The sequence below is a fragment of the Alligator sinensis genome, unplaced genomic scaffold (genome assembly GCF_000455745.1).
Source record: "Alligator sinensis unplaced genomic scaffold, ASM45574v1 scaffold422_1, whole genome shotgun sequence".
Taxonomy (NCBI): domain Eukaryota; kingdom Metazoa; phylum Chordata; order Crocodylia; family Alligatoridae; genus Alligator; species Alligator sinensis.
Window position 1 is genome coordinate 1,341,836 of NW_005842323.1, and position 9,444 is coordinate 1,351,279.

The window sequence follows — 9,444 nt, forward strand, 5'->3', positions numbered from 1 at the left end:
GAATGAACACAATCCCTGCAAGCTGTATACTTTATTGCTAAACTGATATGAATCTTTCCCTGAGGTCATTATGACTTCTTAATTTAATTTCTACTATAGAATAGGAGATGAGGGGTGGATCATCTTCCAGTTTGCTTGCTTCACCTTGATAAAAATCAGTATAGTCACCTACTGCAATGCCATTTTATTCAGAAACTAAACACCTACTTGCCATCTAGCAAGCTGGTTGACTCTGATATCAATTCAGGTAGGTATGGCATGATGGGAAGATGCAATTGGTTGGAATATTCAACCCACCTCAAATGCTGGAGGCGACTTTACAGTAAAGGTGTTCCTTTGGGCCACAGTTAAATCATTCTTAGGTTGTGTGACCCAAGTGATTTCATCCTAGGTAAGCTATAATATATACCTATTACCACCCTACTGGCCAAGGTAAGGCAGTCTTCCTAAGCATTAAGACAATAAGAAAAATCACTATAAAGGACTGACAGAAGATAAAATAAAAACCCAAGGTAAAGTTTTCAGGAGTACCAAACTGTGTTAGGAGACTACATTCCATCCTCAAAATATACTTAGGACCCGTGTTTAAAGACAAACAAAAAAAAAAAAAGAGGGAATTTAAGCATCTAAAAAAGGCATATAGACATCTAGTGAGAATTTCAAAAGCACCACAGAAGGTTAGATACCCAACGCTCACTAATGTCAACAGTAATTTGAAACAGCACTCATCTTGCCTCAGCATTTTAAAAAATCTTACTAGGTGCTTATCCACATCTTTAATGCACCTAAATACCACTTGAAAGTGTGGCCCTTAACAACCTAAGTCTCACTGAACATCAGCAGAACGTGCATGATCATGAAACTCTAGTACTCACAGCTCCCCAAATCCCTTTTCAAAAGTGGCCCCACCAGGAATTCAATGCCTACATCACTGTAGCTCTTTTAAGAACACTACCCCCAAACACTGCAGAATCAGCCTGAAGTCTAAAGCACATTAGAAATACATATGACTATAGGGAACACTGATAAAAATGGAGAATAAAACCAGGATGAGCAAAGAAATGCAGGTGTTTGAGGGCCAAACCCTTATTTAAGATGAAAAGTCATGCCTTACCACAGCACAAACTGTCTCATGGAAGTATAGAGTGGAAACAGAAAGGAGAGACACAACTGATAGGAAAAAGACAATGCCCAGAGATATTAAATCAAACCATTAAAAAAAAAAAAAAAAAGTGTCATTCTAAAAAAAAAGTTACATTCTAAAGTAGAAGGCTCTCTCAGTGACTAGTTCCTTTTGGGCTACCAAGGGAAAGGAGAGAGAGATTCTAGAGGACAGAGAGGTAGCAAATAAGTTAAATGAATTTTGTGCATGTATTAATTGTTGAAGAGTATAGCAATTCCCTGGTGATTTTCATGAGAGTTTGGAGTGTGACCTTGACAAAAAATGAAGTTTCCAAGGAGGAGGTCGCTTCAAATAAGCAGTGTGATAAACTCGGATGCAGTAAATGGCTGGGACTGGATTGTACCATCCAAGGGCTGAGAAGGAAATAAAATGTAGAACAACAAGGTTATGGAATTTAGCCTCACAAACAACTGCTTCTAAAGATATTAAAATCACCAGCACAGTTTCCCTCTCCTTTACCAGGAAGTAAAGGAGAGCCTAGGGGTTACAGACCGCTAGACTCACCTCAGTACTAGTGAGAGTACTAGTGAAACTAAGAAGTGTAGATAAGGACAGACTTTTAGGGTCTGTGGTAGGAGGAGTTGAGAAGCTGAGCCATGCACTTAAATGGCACCATAACAATGATGCTGCTGCACAGATTCTTAAATTTAGTTTTCCTAGGCAAGGCCAGTTCTAAGAATTAGGACATGTTTCTTGGCTGCATCCCTCTTAGGCAAGAAGTATAGCACTGCTCCTGCATGTCCTGTTACAGAGAAAATAGAAGTCTTTTCACAATTCAGCATTTATAGAAATTACTTAAGTTACTATATTTATCCAAATCCAAGATGACATCAAATTTAAAATGACCCACGAGTAATTAGATTCCAGACAGGGAAACATTTATACATTTCCCATGTATAGAATCTAATGATTGGAGGGGTCATCTTAAATTCCAACCCCTACTGCTACAACAGGGAAAGCAGCAACAGGGCAGGGGGTGGAAAATGGTTGGTGGCAGGGAGTAAAGTGACCAGACCCAAAAGCTTTGCCCCCCCCTACACTTTGATCCATGATGCCTGCCTCCCCTACTGTCACCTGGCCCCTGATGCCTGACCTCCAGTAGGCACTTTCCTGGCACCTTCCCCCTCCCCCCACTCCACAATGTTGCCGGTGACCCTCATAGCTGCTTGCCACCCCCCCACCCCATGCCTGCTGCCATCATTGACTGCACTCCCCCAATGGTATCTGCAGCTAATGGCAACTGCCTCCCTGCCCATTGCCTCCCCCGCTCATGACCATCCTTGTTGCTTGTCCCCCTCCGCCACTGCTTATCTTCAGTCACAGCTTTGGTTCTACTCCCACCCAGGACATGGAGCACAAGGCAGCACTGGTTCTGGTGGCAGAAGCTCTAACCCCAGCCTTGGCCCCAGGGTTAAAGCCAGAGCCAGGGCCAAGTTTAAGTCCCAGCAAGAGCATTGGCATACCCCAGTCCCAATTCCTAGCTTTGGTTGCAACCAACACCCAATGCCTCCTAGGAAGGCTTATAAAAAAAAAACAACAACAAAACCCCAACACATGAAGAAGCAGTGGGGTGGGGGGTAGAATTTCTTCTCATCCCCATATAGCAACCAGCAAAGTCCATAAGCATAAGGTACAGTAGAAGAGAAACTGCATTATCCCCCAGAATTGTCACTAATAGAATGAGATGCCCAAACCAATAAAATTAAAGCTTTTAGCAGGATTTCAGTGGTTTTATTCCAATTCCAATTACTGGTTTATAGTTCAAAAATGCTAAATCTGGCTTCTTCCTTGGCTTTCAGGCTCCGTATGCCTGAAAAAAAAAAAAAAAAAAAATAGACATTCCTAAAAAAAAGAGAAGACTCCTTTGCAACTTAATAGGACTCTGATCACCCATGTAAAATGAGTCATGTTTTATTGTACTCTTCTCTAACCCTGACCTTCCCGAGTCAGGAACAGCTCATGTAAAGATAGGTGGAAGCACAAATTTCAAGGGCAAGGAGCAGGTAATAATATTAAATGGCCACGGTGGGACTACAGCAATGAATTGAGCAGGCTGGATTTGCCCAGTGCACCAAACTGCCCATTCAGCTCTCACCTCCTCACAGGCTGTGTTCTCAGTCCCTCTGCACTATATTTTATGGTCAAATTCAGGTGATGACATGGACAATTTAGTGTCCGAGTTCTTTCTAACCGAAGACATGGTGTTGCAATTACACGCTCCAGTGCAGGCTCTACATTCCGAGATAACAAACAACCTTGTAAAAAAGAAAAAAAAAAAAAAGAAAAAACATTTCATAGGAGTGTAGTCCCTTCAGTCTGGGATTTAAAAAAAACACAAACAAACAAACGATACATGCACACGCGCGCGTGCGCGCGCACACACACAAACACACACACAAACCCCCAAAACCAACCCCCCCCCCTCCAAAACCCCAACAACCTGTTCACAAGAGAGATTTCATGCACTCACCAAGTCTTTGGAAGAACCAATTAAAAATTGAAGTAAAAATAGCATCAGAAATAATCATAAAAATCTTTATTCGCTAGTTAAATCTTCATTTTTCCCCTTTGTCCTATTCAGCATTTGACTTTCTACCATGCATCTTTAATAGAAACATATATTTAATATGTAGTACCTTACTAGACATATTGCATACATTCATTTGTTTCTTTCTTATATTTACCATATCTACCCAAATCCAAGATGATTTTGAATTTAAAATGACCCCCAACAATTATATTCTACAAATGGAAAATGGAGGGTAATCTTAAATCTGTCCCTGCCACCTCTGCTGCAAGGAGAGTAGTGGTGGAGGGGGGCAGGCAGTGGCAAAGGCACAGGTCATGGGAGGGGCAGATGCCAGGGGAGTCAAGTGGCTTGACTCCTGCCCCTTGCTCCCATACACCCTGCCCCTGCTATTTGCCCCCCCACTACTTGCCCCTCCCCACTGCCTGCACCCTAGTGCTTCCCCCTCTCCATGTCTGACCCCTGCTGCCTGCACCCACAAAACTTACTCCTCCTAGTGCCTGCATCCCCCTGCAACTTGGCTTCCCTATGCTACCTACCCCCAGGCCCCTGCCACTGATGTTTATCCTCCATCACAGGTCTGGTTCTAGCTCTAGCCTTGCTCCAGCCAAGGGATGAAATACATGCTGGATCTAGCCTCCACCCAGGCACACAGCAGTAGTTGCGGTGGTAGCAATTCTGGCCCCAGCCCTAGGAAGGGGTTGAAGCTACAGCTGAGGCTGGGACTGGAGCTGCCACCACCACTGCTGCTGGGTCATAGGAGGCCAGGGTCATAATGGGCTCCATTCTCTAGGGTAGGGTGCAGCCAGAGATGCAATGGGACTGGCAAGGGGAGAAGAGGAAGTGGAGGGGCAGTAGCAATTGGGGCACATGCAGGGTGGCAGAGTATGAGGGCCAGGTGCAGGGGACAACACTTATAGTTCCAACTCCAACCCTGATCAGGGCTGCAACCGCCTTCTCTCTCCTTCTACTCAGACCCAAGACAAGAGGCCCCCCATGTTGAATGGTGAAAAAGCAAAAAAACAAAAAACAAAACAAAAAACAAAAAAAACCTCATTTTGGGCTCGAGTAAAATAGTATATCCTGCCCTTCCCAAAAAAGGCTTAGGGCAACTTACAAGACAAAAATATAGAAACAGAATAAAATATTAAAATAAGATTCAACACCCCTCCCAGCCAACAAATCCAGGCAATCTCTACTGTTTCCATATGTGACAGACTCAGGTGACCTCTCTCCCTGGAGTCTGGTACCTCTAGCAGGTAGACTGGGCTGTCTATGTTCCCAGACCTCCACCTCCTATCTCTTTCCTCCCATAACTTGCTGTTAGCTATATAGAAGATGCTGACTATGGAAGCCAAAGGTGGCTTAGTCCTTGGTGCCTGTTACCTCTCTCCTTTCAACCCATAGATGTACTCCCACTTTAAGATGACCTTGGTGGCCTTAGGGGCTAGAATTATGACCCCTAGCTGCCCCCATAGTCACACCCGTGTCTCTCAGATGACTCAGTAGGCTCTTCATAGCCAACCTCTATATCCAAATCAATGTTGGGCCTCTTGGGCCCCCAAAACCTTGTCTGGGCTTTCACCTGCCCAGCTTCAGCCCTTTATCTGACTGATGTTGTTCAGCCCAGATCCACTCTCTTGGACCACACACACCTAACTCCTTGGAGCCCTGGAGGTACTGCTTAGGTATTGGCCAGTCTGTTTCCTGAAGCCCTTACCTTCAAGAGACCCACTCCCTGCTATCTGCAGGGTCAAACTGCCTTGCTAGCTCCCAGGCCCTGTTTTTATGTGATCTTAGAGCTCCACCCCTTTGTGTCTGCTAGCTCTCCAACCACACACAGGGGTTTCCACTCTACTTGGTAAATCAGCCTGCCTCTCCCCTTCCCTCCTCACATCGGCAGCTACTTTGCTCAGCTACCTCTATTTGGTCTAATAAGCTTCGGCTGTTCCTGCCCTGCACCCCGCACCTCCCCGGGTCCATAATAGGCCCCAGCCTTAGGGTCTGTTTCATTGTTGGGGCTGGCTGCTGTCATCATTGGCCCCTGCTGGCTATAAAAGTCCTATTCCCTCTTAGACTTCAGCAAGCAGGATTGGGGTTCCCTGTTACACCATGCCCTTGTCCAACCCAACTTTACTTCCAAGCCCATATTCATTTACTCCAAGAAAGGGAAAAAAAAAATGTTCTTTTTCTATTGTGCCACCCCTTTGTATTCTCCTAGTCAGTACTTGTTCCCCTTCCCCTGCCTCACATGAAGAGGAATTCCCTATAGGCAAATCTAGGAATTTAAAAAACAGTGTGGGAGATGTGACTAACAGCCCTCCCAGGGGTGCGGGTGAGCCCCCCGATCTGCCTACCTGCCTGCCACATGTTATGATTCTCCATTGTAACCTATGGGCAAGATGACAAAACAGTGTCAAAACACCAAAACAGTTTTGATGAAATGAAACAGAACAGTACTTTTGAAAAAAATCCCAAACTTGAGATGAAACACTGTTCCATCAAAATGTCGAAAGGGAAGTCGAAGCGGAACAGTGCTGTTTCACACAGCTTTACCAGTTAGTCCAATAAAATATATCACACTAAGAAATCCTCAAGTCTCAAAAAAAAAAAAAAAAAAAAAAAAAAAAAAAGGAAAACAATTTTGTGGATGCCTCACACCAAAATGTAGGTGGCATCTGACTGTTTAGTGATCACAACTATGTACCTGAAAGATGATATTAGTAGGAATATTTTAGAAGTACCAAAGTTCCAGTAGTCAAGGTCAGAAAGGAGAAGGTTGCAGTAGTTAAGATGTGAGGTAAGCCTAGACTAGAGTTTTTAGACAGAGAGGAACCAGTCTGAAAGCTGAAGAAAAATGTTCTTGTAGTCAAACTCTTGTCTTAGGGCCTTGTTACAGGTTACACTTAGCACATGCTAATTTTAATTGCTGTGAATCCTCAGGCAAAAAAACCCTGATATCCTCCTTTTCCTCCCTTCCCTCTTCTGCCCCCCCCCACCCCCAAATGCTTGAAACCAGCCCCCTCCCTGCCAGGGAGCAGGGGAGTTCTGCCCAAGGAGCAAAACTTGTTCGTTATGCATCTGATCCAATTTTCTAATTCCTCCACTAACATTTGTTGTTCATCCCCACCACAACCTTTTCCTGTGCCACCCACTGCATCACTATCCAAGCTTGTCTGAAACAATCTATGTGAATTTTAAAGCAGGAAGGGACCTCAGAAGACCATCGGGTCCATCCCCCTGCACCAGGCAGGAAAGACAGGTGGGGGTCAGGTGACCCCAGCAAGATGGCTGTCCAGTTTCCTTTTGAAGATTTCCAGGGTAAGTGATTGCACCACCTCTGGAGGGAGCTTATTTCACAGTCTGGACACCCTGACTGGGAAGAAGTTTTTCCTAACATTGAGCTAGAAAAAGGCTTCCAGGAATTTGTGGCCATTCTCCTCATTCTTCTCAAGGGTGCCCTGGTGAACAGTTGTTCACCAAGCCCCTGATGTAGTGGTAAACTGCTACAAAGTCCCCCCTCAGCCTTCTCTTTTTCAGGCTGAAGAGTCTCAGGTCCCTCAGCCTTTCCTCATATGGCTTGCCATGCAAGCCTCTGATCATACAGGTGGCTCTTCTCTGGACTCTATCAAGTTATACCACATCCTTGTTAAAGTGTGGTGCCCAGAACTGGATGTAGTACTTCAGTTGGGGGTCTCATTTCTGCCGAGTAGAGCAGGTGAATCACCTCCTTGGGCTTGCTGGAGATGCATGCCAGAGTATTATTTGCCCTGTTGGCAACAGTGTCACATTGCCAGCTCAAATTTGTGCTGTGGTCCATTATTACCAGGTCTCTTTCATTCATAGTGCTGGTCAGGTTAGGACTGCCAAACCTGTAGGTGTGCAGGGGATTGTTCACCCCCAGGTGGAGCACTTTATATTTCTCGATGTTGAATTTCATGTGGTTCCAACTTGCCCAACTTGCTAGCTTGTCTAGATCCACCTGTATCTGTAGCCCATCTTCAAACCTGACCATGATTCCCCATAACTTGGTGTCATCTGCAAACTTGGCCAGTGAGCTCTTCACCCCTCATCCGAATCATTGATGAAGATGTTGAAAAGTACAGGACCAAGCACCAACCCCTGCGGGACGCCGCTGCCTACTTCTCTCCAAGACGACACAGATCTATTCATTAGGACTCTCTGGGTCAAGCTGCCTAAGGAAGAGAAAAGGGTAAAGTTGGAGCTTTGGAGGTGGGAAGGCAAAGAGTACAACAACCTCATCCTTCATTTAGGGTACTGGCTGCTACTGCTAGTAACCTAAGTAGTGAGGAAAGCAGAGTAGTCCAGCTGGCTGCCCTAACCTAGTGAAAACTTTGTGTGTGCATGCATGAGTGTCAGTGCATTTGTGCACCTGTGTGTGTGCACATGCGGGCACAGAGAAGCTGCAATCTGTGATGGAGGAAATTTCTGGAGGGAACAATGCTTGTGTGTATACAAGTGAGAATTGCCATCAAGTAATATTGATTCCTAGAGGTCCCACTATCACCCATATATTCTTCCCCTCCAAATACCATTCAGACTTGAATGGGCCAGTCACCTCACCCTGGTTTGTCTTCCATATGGTGCAAAGCAAACCTGTCTCTTCAATGTCAAAAGACTATAAATTGTTTTATACCAGAACTCCCCCTCCCCCACCATGGTGTGTGATATATGGCCCCACCACACAGCCTGCTGTTTGGGATACGTATACTTTGCTTGCTGGAGACTGCAGAGCTTCTCCAAAGCTTTCAGCAAGTTTTAAAAGGTTCATATTTCTTACTCACACTCTGCTCACAGGACTCACTGTGTCAGAATTGGATAAATCAGGTAGAAGAGTTTCAAAGGTACAAGGCATAGATATGTCCTGTCATGTTGGAATTCCATTACCCTGATAGGTCCAGATTCTGGTTCCAATAGAAATCAGAGGAAGTTCAGCGCAAAATTATTTGGGGAATCTAGGCCCGCATGCCTAATGTCACTTGTCAAAGGGAAGGCCCTTGCATATATTCTTCTTCTTTTCCTTGCTCCAAAAAATGCTGCTTCTTGAGGCTTTCACAAACCTGATGACTCTACAAAAGTCGGAGCAGATGCTACCCTAGTCCATCTCCAAGTGGTAACTTTTCTGTTAAAGTACACTTTCAGGATACCCTTGGGGTCTTTTGGTTAAAGAACTATCCCTCCAAAGTAATCATCTTATTCCTTGCTTCCTTGCAATTCATTTGTGCCAGGTATCACAGTAGCAAGAACAGCTGAGATCCCTGTGTGAGGGTAACTGCACTAGCCAACAAGGTATTTGTAACAAAGCTTCACCTGAACACTGGAGACCATGAAAAGCCAGAATTGGCCTTATGTACATATCAAGGACTGAGATTTTCTAGCCTTCCAGCCACAAGTATGTGCATGTATACCTGTGTGTGCACAGGCACACAGAAATTTTAAAGGAGGAGGAAGCACTTCCAGATAAATTACCATTCTATAATGAAGCACTGTGAGCCCTAAGGCCCTGTATACCCTCAGGCCTCTTCATTGCTCTAGAGGTGAGAGTATCCATTACAAAATAGTATGGTCTATCGATTTGTCCTATTCAGTTCAAAAGGTTATGTAGTATGTATAAGTGTCTGAAATTTGGGGTGTCAGAGGCCCCATTTACAGATCTGCTTATAGTCGCCGACTTTGGTGTTTGCTGACAGACAGACAATTTAGATTTGGTGCA

The 9,444-nt window shown here is 44.7% G+C and overlaps 1 long non-coding RNA gene across 1 annotated transcript in view; it reads right to left on the reverse strand.

The window, feature by feature from the left end:
• Positions 1-2,916: 2,916 nt before the first annotated feature.
• Positions 2,917-9,444, reverse strand: part of LOC102369148 — an 8,311-nt gene continuing 1,783 nt past the window's right edge. The window contains exons 2-3 of the long non-coding RNA XR_324434.1: positions 3,279-3,438; positions 2,917-2,993 (exon numbers count right to left, since the gene is read on the reverse strand). This is a non-coding gene — a long non-coding RNA (uncharacterized LOC102369148). The remainder of the gene's footprint in view (positions 2,994-3,278; positions 3,439-9,444) is intronic.